Source organism: Falco biarmicus, chromosome Z, assembly GCF_023638135.1.
Source record: "Falco biarmicus isolate bFalBia1 chromosome Z, bFalBia1.pri, whole genome shotgun sequence".
In the NCBI taxonomy this organism is placed as follows: domain Eukaryota; kingdom Metazoa; phylum Chordata; class Aves; order Falconiformes; family Falconidae; genus Falco; species Falco biarmicus.
In genome coordinates, this window is record NC_079311.1 from 70304326 (window position 1) to 70317490 (window position 13165).

Sequence of the window (13165 nt, forward strand, 5' to 3'; positions counted from 1 at the left end):
GCTTATTAAAAGTGGCCTTTTAAAAGGGTTTGTATATGAAAGCCTTTGTGAACTGGCTCAGAAAAGGGAATAATATTTCTCCCACCTGCTTTCCCAGCTTTCTCCCACAAGAATCAGATGAACTGCTCACATTTTCCCCAGCTTTGCAAGCTCAGTGATGGAGAAAATGAAAAGGAATCTGGCCTGGATTTCTTGTGTAGTAATAGAAAACTTTTATCAATATTGTCCCTAGGACAGCCAATCCTGCAATGCTGATGAACTGTCAGTGCAGTCATTGCAGTGCAGGAGGAGTCCTTATTCTCTGTGTTGCAGGTGTCCTTGCGGGAGAGTCTCATGCTTGTACAAACAATTGAAAAATACTACCTTTTAAAGTTCTTGTGGAGATCCATCTCATGGCAGTGGCTTTCTTGTAGACAGAAAACCTGTTCTAAAGCATCATTCTTCCACTGGCTTTGCAATGCAGTCTCGTTTTACCCAGCCACACCTCCTGGTTTTCCTTCTTGGCCCTCAAATAGTGGTTAAAGGTACAGAAACTGCATATGCTCTGCAAGTAATTTCTGTCAGCTACAAGATCACTAGAACTGTGCAGTAGTGATGCTAAGATGTAACAGAAAATACTGCACTGTTTTTTTGATTTTTTTTTTTAAAAAGAAGGGAGAGCACAATAAGATAAAAACTATACTGAGGCTAATGTATGTGTCAATGCAGCCGTGAGTTAGCAAAGAGCTATACTGTACATGCCAGAGAATAAAAGTGTAGATCGAAGAAGAGGGGAGAGGCAAGAGATGGAGGAAACAGAAAATCAAGCACCTAAAGCATTTGTGTTGCTGAAAAGATACAGGAAGTGGTAAGTGAGAGATCCATGTAATCAGAAGCAACTATTTCAAGGGAAATGTCTCTTGTTACCAAGACTATTGAAGGATATTTTCCATGGAAAGAAATCAAATAAATAGAAGCACAAGAATCAGAGGCTGTCTGATTTGATCCTGTTTTAGAGTGTGAATACTTGTGGCTATAGATGGTTAGTAGTGCTTTATGTGTGCATGGAGAGGAAGAGCTATGAACAGACCAACGGCCTGCTCTCTTTTTTTATAAGCAGACTCAGATGCATACTGCCCTTCAAGGCTGCCCTGTCAATGACAGCATTGGGTTATGAACAAGAATTATGATCAGAAGGAATTCACTGTGGGGAGATGCCATTTTGCATGTTCAGCAGAGCTGCCTGGGGTCATCACAGCTTCTTGCTAGTCCCAAAGCTATTGGCTCACAGTTCAAGTGCTGCTGATTGCCCCAGGAGATATAACTTGGATGCTGATGACATAGTCAGCCAGACTGAGCTGGTGCTGGAATAAAATATGCCCCAAACTACTCCTGGCACGTTCATTTTATGATTAGAATCCAAAACACCTCTTGCTATTTTTTCCTCCCTGATATGTTCACATTCTTGTATGCTAGTCTCTTAATTAAGAAGAAAAACAGCTAATATGGTACTTCTGAGACTAGCATTTAACTAAAATGTGAGCTCTGATAGAGATCTCTGATGTGTTTGAACACACAGCAGTGAGTTGCAGAGCAAAAAGAAAAAGTACCATAGTAGATTTTTTTGCAGTGTTCTCAAACGTGCAAAAATTTGAAACAATTGTCACTTGTGGAATGCTGGTGATAGACAGTAGCTACAGCTCTGTCCCCAAGTATTTTATCTCCAAGTGATTAGATAGTTAATTCATCTTAAGGTTATAGTTGTCCATAAAAGATAAGGCTGTATATGATGCTGATATAGAATATTCTGTTCGATCTTCATACATGCAGTAAATTCATAGATGAGAAGGCTGTGGCAGTCTGACTATCTCAGTGCTTGACCTGCATTATGCAGCCACAGTGTTGCATCTGGTCTGCTGTTGAAGTTGTAACTTCTGATGATCTTAAACCATGTATTTTAGCTGCTTGGTCAATCCTGATGTAAAGATTCCTTTAAAAAGCTGGTAGTTACTGTGTCAGAAATAAGAGCTGATTTACTCATTTTTGAAAGCTTGAGTTGAAGTTCTTGTTCCATGAACCCTGCTGGGTTTTAGCCTGATAGGTGGAAGGAGCCGCCTTCTGTTAAAAGTCTGCTGACAAACCATCATGAAATCAGGTTTACAGTTTCACTTGACTGAACAAATAAAAATAACTTTTTTGTGGCTTATTGTAGGGCAGGTTTTAAATTTTTAAGGCATTTTCACCTTTTAAAATTCTCAGTGCAGTGCACAAATGTCCAACAGCGTTGTTTTTTCTTTGCATCTGGTATACACACAGGTAATACTACTGCCTTCCTCCACCTTTTCTCCTGTGTACAGTTGGGAGGTTTAGATCACATTTGGAAAAAAAAAAAAAAGTGGGGAAGGCACACCAACTGATTGTCTCAGTCCTCAGCGTGACAATTTCCACTTATACATCTATAATGCAAAAATGTTGCCCACGCTGTTTGCATTTAGATGTCTGCAGGAAATCTGGTGACCTGACTTGCGCTTGACAGAGCAGCTGAGTAAGACTCCAGGGGCTGCGGAGATGGGGAGGGGTAGTGAGCAGTGCTGCTGCCCAGAGCTTGCCATGCTGCCACTGTGGTGTTGGGTGAAGCCTCCACTGAGCTGATTAAATGTGAGAATTAGTGTGCTCCACTCTATGTTATGGCCTGATATTGCAGCATTTTTTAAGGTTTCCAGTGTTGTTAATCTTACATTTATCTGAGTAAAGATGTGCTTGTTTAGAACCTATGTTTGATGAAGCTAATAATTTAATGTTGATCTTCTAGAGTACAGTAATCTGAGGCTCTTGTAAAGCCCTGGCCTTTGGCATACTGATCCACTGTGCTGTCTTCTGTGTGCTGTCTGCATGAAGTCTGCAAGGAAATCTGTCTGGAGGTGGTTTGACTGGGAAGAGGTGGGAGGCTATCTACACTTACCAGTGTCTCAGAAAACATTATAACACCTTCTCCTACACAAATAATTATAGGACAGTAAGAAAATTACCAAGTGAGAGGGGAAACATGCTCTCAGGAAGGCAGCATGTGCTAATTTTCTGTTGAAGAATAGTTTCTTTAGCAGGATTGGCCTTGTGATGTCCATCGTTGAGTATGTGCTCACGCTGTTTGGAAAGCTAGAAATATAATTACATCTTATTTTTTCTTACTTCTTTACTTTTTTCAACAGAGTATTAGAGAATTTGAAATGCAGAATTTACTGATGTAGTGTTCTAAGATCAACAGGAGCTAGTCTTTGCATTTACAAGGAGGAAGCTGTAAGAGACTGAATTGTGGCACGTTTTTGTACACCAAATGTATTAATTTGAATTGAATAATGGGTAACTTAATCAGATTTTTAGTCAGGCTTGCCTTGTGTATGGTGATAATTGCCAGTTACCTTGGGCCTTAAAGGCAAGTAGATCCTTCCCCACCTTCCAACCTGTTTGATTCTTAGAAGTGAGTTCCTTAAAAGAAAGAAGCAGTGTTTAGGTGAGGGACTGATCTAGGCTCAGTCTAGTGACCAGAAACACTTCCCCAGTGCAGGCACTGCCATAGTCCACAAACTGTCTCTTAAAAAACAAATTTAAATGGTAACAGCTTCAGACTGAGTCAAGAGCAGTTCGGTTCATGTTTGTCATAGAAGTATTGACAATGTTAACAGTCATAGGCGCCCGTTGGAGGCAATTGTAGCCATGTTCAAAGGCACAAAACAAAATGATCCTTGGGAGTATTTCGCAAGTGATAAGGAAATGCCACAGGAACAAGACTAAGTGTTTGCTTAAAATGCTTTCTTCCGCATGAAAATTTAATTTGTTTATAGGGAGGACAAAAACATAATCATTCCACGTCTGACAGTTGGTCAATAGGTATGAGATGCCATCTCCAAACTGATAGACTACCTACTTATTTCTTCTTAGCTAAGAAGCTGGTTCAGACAGTCTTTTTCAACAGTCTTCAGTGATTTGTAGTAGTATGTACAAATGTTTTTCTTTTTTTCACTTCTTATTGGACTCAGGGTGGGGGGCTGGGGAGGTGTTGTGGTTTAACCCCAGCTGGCAACCAAGCCCCATGCAGCTGCTCGCACACTCCCTCCACAACAGGGTGGGAGAGAGGATCAGAAGCATGACAGTGAGAAAACTCATGGGCTGAGATACAGCAAGTTTAATAGGTAAAGCAAAAGCTGTGCCTGCAAACAGAGTAAAACAGGGAATTCATTCACCACTTCCCATGGGCAGGCAGGTGTTCAGCCATCCACAGGAAGGCAGGGCTCTGTCATGCATTACGGTGACTTGGGAAGACAAACGCTGTAATGCCAAATATCCAACCCCCTTCCTTCTTCTTCCCCCAGCTTATATACTCAGCATGACATCCTATGGTATGGAATATCCCTTTGGCTAGTTTGGGCCAGCTGTCCTGGCAGTGTCCCCTCCCAGTTTCTTGCACCCCTCCAGCCCTCTCGCTGGCAGGGCCTGAGGAACTGAAAAGTCCTTGACTTGGTATAAACATCACCCAGCAACAACTAAAGACATCAGTGTACCATCAACATTGTTCTCACACCAAATCCAAAGCACAGCACTGCGCCGACTACTAAGAAGAAAATAAACTCTATCCCAGTAGCTGGTGCGCCTGTTGTAGTTGTGCTGTGACATTGGACGTGGATTAAGTTGCTCCAGCTGAGATGTTTTGGCTGAGAAATGCACTTCCACCTATGGCAGAAGTAGTATTAGAAACCATGTCTGGCAGAGACTGACAAAATGTGACTTTGAAGTGGTTTTCAACAGAAAGTAGTTCTGCTCACCCTTGCAAAAAAACTGTGTTAAAATGTTTGCAAACCAATTACTGTGCACCTATCTGGTTTTTCATGTACAATCAGGTAGTGTGTTCCTCGACACACAACAGGCCCAATAAGGCAGCACAGCACAGACTCCTGATGCCGTGTCCTTAGACATGGGACCAAGGTCTGAGTTATGGTCATGTGCAATTCCGATGGCTGGTGCAGGCCTCATCTGGTGGTGGAGGGAAAGTGCACCTTCATCTCCAGCAGGAGAAGAGTGGGGGTTGAAGGGGAGACTGCCAGTTCTGGGGGATAATGGGGTGGGCAGGAAGGAAGCAAACATTTTCTTTCCTTTTCCCAAATTGTCACCAAGACCTTCAAGGCAGAATGGGGTACAAGTGGAGGAAGAGAAGAGTTTGTTGGAGGTGATAGGACTGGCGCAGAGGACATGGGCAGACGGAGTGAATGTCTGATGGAGAAATTGTGACTGTGCTGTATTTGCAGTGGCATTTAAATTCTTGCAAAGTTAATAGTAATGTAATGTTGCTTTAACAGCTTCATTCTCTGTCACTCCTATCACCCTTTTTGCTTACTTTCTCAGACACAACCAGAATACATCTCTTTTGTCACTGCCTGCCTCTTCTTCCTCCCTGATATGTGATGACTTCAATTTATCTGGTGTTAACATAACTCCAAAGCAATTTGGAAATCTGTTCTTCTGAAAGAAGTGAAAGCAAAACGGGGCTCTTTCCTGCAGACATTCATGCACATAATTAAAATCATTCAAACAGTTAAGTGTGCTTAGAATTGGGCTTTGGATTTGTACTTTATCAGTAATCTTCTATTGAAAACCAAGGTTAATTCATCCCTGTAGTTAGAGTTTGAAAGCATTAAAGTGTTTACTTAACAGGTTAAATCTGTTGACTTTGGAAGATTTAACTGTCTGGATATAAAGTTGTTTGCTCTATCACCTGGAAAAAGATTTTATTTAAAAAGTGGAATGATTTGTGTTTATGTTACCTCACAGATTTCAAGTCTGTTTAATGGGCTTATTTTAAAAATGTCTTCATTTTGGTTTGTTGTTTTTTTCCAACAGAAACCTCAGGGCTTTATATGCAAAAAGTGAAATGGCTCTTCTGTTTTCACTGCTTGAGAGGGGGTGAATCAATTTGACTTACATTTGGGCTAGCTCACTGAATACAAAATCCAGGCTTATAAAATATTTATTCTTACTTTCTGATCAGACAATTCACTTGAATAAAACCCAGATACTCTCACATATTAAAAGATTCCTCTCATGTAAAGAAAAGTCCCAACTTTTTATCTTTAATGAAAATCCCAGTTTCTGTGCTGAGACCCAGTTACAAGAGTTTGTGTTTGTTTGGGTGGCCAGGACTCTGGGAAGAGTACCCACTGCCCTGACCTTCCATTGAGAAAGTTTCCTGAGCCTTCAGAAGGCCAAAAGGTAGACCCAATCCTGATCGTGCTGCAGGCAACTTTGCATGAAAAGCTTGGCTAATTTATGGGCAGTGGAGGAACTGGCGGGTAGGTAGTTATATGGGATTTCTGCAGCTGTTGGAGATTGAGATGGGGGAACCAGACTGTGGGTGAGTTCCCTCACCAGGTACCTGTATCCTTAGCTTGCTGACGGTTTGGCCTGTTGTGACCATGGGGTCTGGGTGAGTGAGTGCTGGGAGGTGGCCAGTTCAATCTCTGCAGGCTTCTCATTTCAGACACAGAACAAAACAGAATTTGGGGAATCACAAGGAGAAAGCTTCCTGATCTCTCGGCAGAGAGGCAGTTTTAGGCTTCTCCATTCCTCTTCAGCAGATCTAAGTTTGCATGGGGCTGTCTGTGCATTTTTAACTGGTTTACCTAGAAACAGCAGCACGGTGCTTGGAGAACCGAGCTGTTTCTCATAGGGTTTGGACAGAGTTTATGAACCTAGAAAGAGGTTTTATGGGTAGCAGAGCATTGTCTAAACATGTTACTTCATAACTAAATGTGATCAGAAACATAGCCAGTGGGCTTGTGTGTACAAGAATGGTTCATACACATACTCTTGTTCTGACTCTGACTTGTTCATTACTGGGATTTTTGCATTACCTGAGCTACTGTCTGCCTCCCTTCCCCTGCCTTTGGATTATCGAGTGCAGAGTGTGTATAGGTGGCTAAGCCCTGTGACCTTTGGTTGGTGTCAAGGGCGCACAACTGGTGATGAACACTGGAAGAACAATTGATAAGCGAGGCAGTTGCCTGTAAGGAAGCTGAGTCACTGCACAATCTATAATCTCTCTTTTTTTCCCAGCTGCTTTTGTTTTGCTCTCCAGGGTAATCTGTATTATCAAAGCTTGTATCACCCAAGCAGTTTGAATGCTAAAGGTAACTGGACTATGAAGTCTGAATTGCATTGCTCTTGGTGGCACCTTTTGGTTTTCTGAGATGGGCTGTGGTTTTGATGCAGAGAACAGTGCTCAGACATCTTAAAAAGAAGGTGAAGCACAATATTGACATGCACCAACTCTAGTGCTCATGACTAGGCTTTGCTATTCCTTGAAATTGCAGTCTAGCTAGGTAAAGATTCATAGGGCTTTTTCTTGTGTGGTTGATTTTTAAGGTCAATCAGGACAGTGAGAGCAGACCAAACGATATTGCAAGAACATCTGCATTGCTCTCCTGTGTACCAGAGGTCACAGAATTTGTTCTAGCTGTTCTTCACAACATCCAAGAAAGGTGTTGTAATCTGCCTTGATTGTAATCAAGCCCTCATTGACAAGGATGTTTTCAAAAAAGTTAGGCTGCACCACATGTGACATTTCAGCAATAGTCACCAAGGGATGTCATCTAAATATAGGAATACAACAACAGGTAAAGCTTTCAATGACACCCAGAGCAGTAGTAAAAACCTCTACTTCCAACAGCTGTTGGATAAATCCTAGTGCAGAGACAAGAGGAGCTTAGAGATGTATGGGAGAAGGGGAAGTGAGTAAAACATGCCAAAACCTGTGAAACTTTGCTTCTGTGTTTGTGATTTTGTGACTTGTGGATCTTCAGGGTGTGATTGCTGCTGTTGGGAGCACGTTGGGCAGTGCTGTTCAATTCAGTACCTCTGTTTTTGGTGTTTACCAGGCTGTTGTTAAAAGGGATGGCCAGGGCAGGCAGTGAGGCGAGGGGAGGGCAGAGTGAAGTTCAGGTATGCTTGCCAGCTTTATGAATGATATGTTAAAGCTCAAAAATACTAGCATTGCGGTGCCTCTGTGTAAATCTCTGTGGGACTGAAGAAACGATTTTGAATTGAAATGCACTCTTCCTGAGGGACTTTTTCCAGCAATGAGCCCAATTATTTTTTAAGGAGGTGGAGGTGGGGTGTTAGCCCTCCAGGGAAACCATAAATATGTCCATAGCTGAGCTGTAGTGGGTTATATATTCCAATTGCCCTATCATGGGATTTCAGTAAAGAAAACAAGAGACATTCTCCCTAGTAAAAGTACTAGCAGCTCTTTTCTTCCAGTCTAAGTGATTCAGCACATTTTACTCTTGAATATCTAAATACTGTGTGGCCACATCTAAGTTCATGAAAATTTAATGCCTTGCTGGTTGAAACTGGCCACTTTGGGGTTTTGGATCACAGCCAATGCACACGTTTTAAGTGTCTCTTGATAATTGCTTCTAAGGTTGAGAGACAAGAAATGAATTTTTATCTTAAGGGAGAGGTGAATAGGCAAACACAGAATAATTTGCATTGGAAAGGAGCTCTAGAAGTCACCTGGTCCATTCCCTGCCCAAAGTGAGAGCTAACTACAAGTTTGATGAGGCTGTTGAGCCAAGTGTTGCGGATCAGTGATATCAAGTCCAGTCCTGCTGGGCTTCCACTCCAGGGCTTACCTGGTTGCATGGGGAAGTTGTTCCAAGTAAACAAGTCTTTTTCTGCAGGGCTGCTTTCTAGCCACTTGGTTCCCAGTTAGCTGTACTACTGCATGGGATTATCTGTCCTGGGCCCATCTTGCCTTTGAACTTCCTAAGGTTCATGTCATCCAGCTTCTCTGCTGTGCTGAAGTTTCTCTGTATCCTGATTTTGGCTGTGTGATGTGTAGGTGCCTGCTGTATTAAACCATGATGCTCTGAATACCAACTTTCCCCTCTCTTAACCTCTTCCCTCAACTTAGTTTCACCTGAAAACTTGCTGAGGGTGCTCCCTGTCACGTTGTCTGTGTCAGGGATGAAGATGGTAAACAGAATTGGCTTGCAATCAGCTGCAAGTTAGACTTTGAACCTTCAGCTACAACCTCTTGAGCCCGATGGTCCAGTCAGTTTTTCACATGCCTTATAAGTAGCACTTGTCTAGTCGGTGTCTTCCTAGTTAGATTGCAAGTATATTAAGGGAGACTGTGTTAAAAGCCTTGCTGAAGTAAAAGGAAAATTTTGTTTTCCCCAAAGCCAGTTGTTCCATCCTAGAAGGCAGTCAAGTAGGTCAGTTATGATTTGCCCTTGCTAAATCCATGGTAGCTGTTCCCAGTCACCTTTTTACCATTCAATAGCTGGAAATGGTTTCCATGAGGACTTGCTCTATGATCTTCCCTGGTACTGAAATGAATCTGACAGACTGTTCCCAGGATTTACCTGCTTTCCTGTTTTGAAGATGAATGTAACTTTTTGCCTCCTCCAGTCAACATGGCCTGTGGAAGTTGGGAGAGGGTTTTATGGTGATCTTGGCCTGTGCTTTCTGTGTGTTCAGATGACTCTTGCCTTGTCCCACCTACATGTATGTATCTTATCTATATAAGTAGTCTTTAACTCAGTCACCTTTTACTAACGTGAAGCAGTTTGAAAAAGAAAGTACTAGGCAGAGACATGGGGTACTTGAGAGCAGACCTTGCCAGTGAAGACTAGGGCAAGGAAGATACCAACTACTTCAGTATTTTCATTGTCCTGCTTTTGAGGTCTCCTGCCCTGTTCAGCAGTGGACCAGCATTTGCCTTGCTCCCTTTTACTGTTGACATATCTGCCAGAGCTCTCTTTCCCACCCTTCGCAGATTTTCCACCCCACCTCCAGCTAAGCTATGCCCTTCCTCACTCACTCCCTGTGTTCCTCTGTTCCTCCCAGGGAGCCTGTCCCTGCTTATACCTTCTGTACGTGGCTTTTTAGGTTTAAGCTCACTCAGGAGTTACCCATTCAGCCAAACTTGCCTCCTGCCTTACTTCCTTGTTTTCTTGCACACTGTTCATATGCTTTGGAGAGGTTGTCTTTCAAGTTCAACCATTTCTCCTGAGTCCCTTGATATTTAAGGTACTTCTGCCATAGGTTACAACTTTGCAAATTCCTGAACTAGTTGTGACTGTTGCTCTCAAATCCAGGTTCTTTATTCTGCTATGTGCCTCCCTCAGTATTTTAAATTCTTATATCACCTCATAGTCACTCTGGATAAGGCTGCTGTCAGCCTCTATGTCCCTAGACGTTTCTTCCTTAATTCATACCACGTAGTAGTGCTCCTGGTCTACTGAAAGGAGTGCCTGTAGAAAATAAGTCTTTGATGCTGTCCAGATTGCCTGTGCTCTACTGCTCTGCTCTTCCAGTAAATGTCTCAAGTTCCCCATAAAAACAAACCCTGTAATTATGATGCTTCTTTCAGTTGTTTAAAGAAAGCTTTGTCCGTTTTCTCTTTTTGACTGAGCAGTCTGTAGCATATACACACCATGTTTACACCTTGTTCGCCAACCCCGTGATCCTGATCCACAAGCCTTCATCCTTGACTCCATGGATCAGTGGTGTGTTGTGTTGTTGAAATAGTGGGAAAACAATGTGCAACACTTTAAGAAAGTGCTAGACATGTAGTACACTGGTGAGAAAGTATGTTTGTACACACGAGGAATACCAGTGCTCCCTCCATGACTTCGGACAAGTCGTTTCCCCTCTCGTTGCTTCCCCATCTCAGACTGTGAAGTCTCTGTGGTAGAGGCTGTCCCATACATCAGGTCAGTGTGTCCTCTGCCATACAGTAATAAAGATAGTTTATGGGCAAGCACTACTACCTTCCAAAGACTGCAGGCATGATGACATTAGTACTTTTGAATGTACCCTGCATCCTGTCTTCATGGAAGCTGATATTTGGTAATACAGAGAACCTGCAAGTCCACTTCACAGTGGCAAAGTAGGATGGGAATGTCCCTGTGCAGCAAAGCAAGACTGGAAGGAAACCTGGCTGCTAAAGACAACTGTGTTCATACAGGATTCTCTCATTACCAGGAACATAGTGATTTTGCGCACAACAGTAGAACAGATCATACTCTTAATTTGGCCTGCCAAGTGCATGGATTTTGAATATCCCTCAGTTAGGTTAGGGCAACAGGGCAGGATGAAGGCATAAGGAAACGTAAATGAATGAATGATGAAAATAAATATTTAAATGACCTGTTCAAATTACTTACACATGTGGAAAGACAAAATACTTCCTCTATTTTTCAGTCAGGAGGAATCTTTACATGCTTTTGAATGGCAGACATCTGCTTTGTTCGCTATCAGCCAAGTCAAGCTTTGTTTTCTTTTTACAGTATTTAAAAGTATTTACAGTATTTTATAGAGGACTTACTTGTTTGGGTTACAAAACATGGAAGTTCTCATTGCACTATGTGCTTTTCCCACACCTTCCACATAGGAATCCCCATTCTTAGGCTCAAATATGTGCATGAAGACCCTAATTAAGAAAAAATATTTTTCTGAACTATCCTGCTTGTAATGTTGAGTCTTTTCTAACTGTGATGTTCCCCCCAACCTTTCCCTGGGTTTTGCATTGCCAGTAGCTAAAAGCTACCTTTTGACAAGCTGTTCACCTTAGTTTTCTGCTATGAGAACTGTGCTGCCTCTCTCAGCTGAAGTAGTTTTAGGTAGCCTTCGGCACTGTGTGTTGCATATTGGCTGTGGTGGTCAAGTTTAGCTACCTCTTTGCAACTTCAGGTTGCAAGTGGCTGTAGATCAGACAATAGAGGACAAATGGTTTAATTAATCTTAATATCATTTTGAGCCTACCGCTGCAATCAGTTGATCATGTTTATACATGTACCTACGCTGACACAAAATCTTACTGAAATAAAAAACGTCAATGGACAAAGTGAGGGTTTGCAAGATCCATCTTTCTAATATCAGTAGCTATGCCTTGTTTTAAAGAAGACTGGATTTACTTTGATTTCTAGATCAGTGCAGGTTACATTGAACAGATAATTTAATGTATCTCATTGATTTTCCCTGTAATACTGTTGAAACACAAGTCACTGCTCTAATAATTTGTTTTACCATTGAAAGTCAGTATGCAGATCTGGTCCCCTGGGATATCAATGTGTAATCAGATACTCCATGATCTAATCAGGTTCTGCAAGGAGTATGCTGTCAATTCAATGCTTAGCAGTAGAAAGCTTCATCAAAATGGAAAATATTTAAAGTAAATATTTAATTAATATTTAAAGTAAAATGCAGTTCAAAGAGACAACCATGAAAAGTGGGGTGTGCAAAATTTTAAGACGTTTCTCAGATTAAACAAAGCCAAATCCAAACTAGAGTCTAAGATGATTTGTTGTGACACTATTGTTAAAGAAGGAAATGTTATAGTTGTCACTTCAGTTTATAGGGTTTGTTCCAGTTCAGTTAAAATATAGCATTGCCATCAGAAATTACTGACTAGCAGGATTTCATTAATGTGATACTTGCCACAGCATGCGTGATTTGGAAAATAATTTTGAAAGCAGCTACAAAAATGTCAGCAGCAGAGGGTATGACCTGGGCTCTGAACTCATTTTGATGCTAGGATTTGTATCTCCGAGGGCCTAGCCCTACAGTCCATTTCAGAAATACAAGTCCTGCTGACCTTGAAGGAGTTTTGCAAGCAGTGCGACATAGGCAGAGGAGCAGACCTGCTTGCTGTGAGGAGTCTTGGCAGAAGCACCTCCTTCAGCTGGGGCAGCAGGAGTGTGGCTCTGCCTGCAGCCAGACAGTATTTCTGTATAAATGGCCAGATTTCACCACCAGGTATTAGAAGGCTAGTGGTAGGCAGGGGTGATGATTATCTCCCAGGATCAGCTCATCTTTCCATAAAGCAAGGCGAAGTCCCTTAGAGAGGAATGTGTTTGCAGATGTTGGCTTTGTCAGCTGCTTTCATGTAAATGTCTAAATGCTGAGCAAAATAATTTTTTTGTGTGTGTGTGTGGTTGTAGGTTTTTTTAGTGGACGTACCTTGAGACAGAGAGAATTTTGCACAGCAAAGTGTCTTACATATTTGTATTCAACTTCGCTATGTTGTGGAAAATGGTAACTTATATACGCAGGCAGGTTAAGTAGTATGTCTTGTTCTTGTCCATAGCGTGTAGTGGAGTTTTGGTATTTTATCAGTGAATGCAATGCT

General features: G+C 41.9%; 1 protein-coding gene across 2 annotated transcripts in view; it reads left to right on the forward strand.

The window, feature by feature from the left end:
• Positions 1–13165, forward strand: part of PLCXD3 (phosphatidylinositol specific phospholipase C X domain containing 3) — an 85027-nt gene that overhangs the window by 40746 nt on the left and 31116 nt on the right. The gene's annotated exons all lie outside the window — the stretch shown is intronic.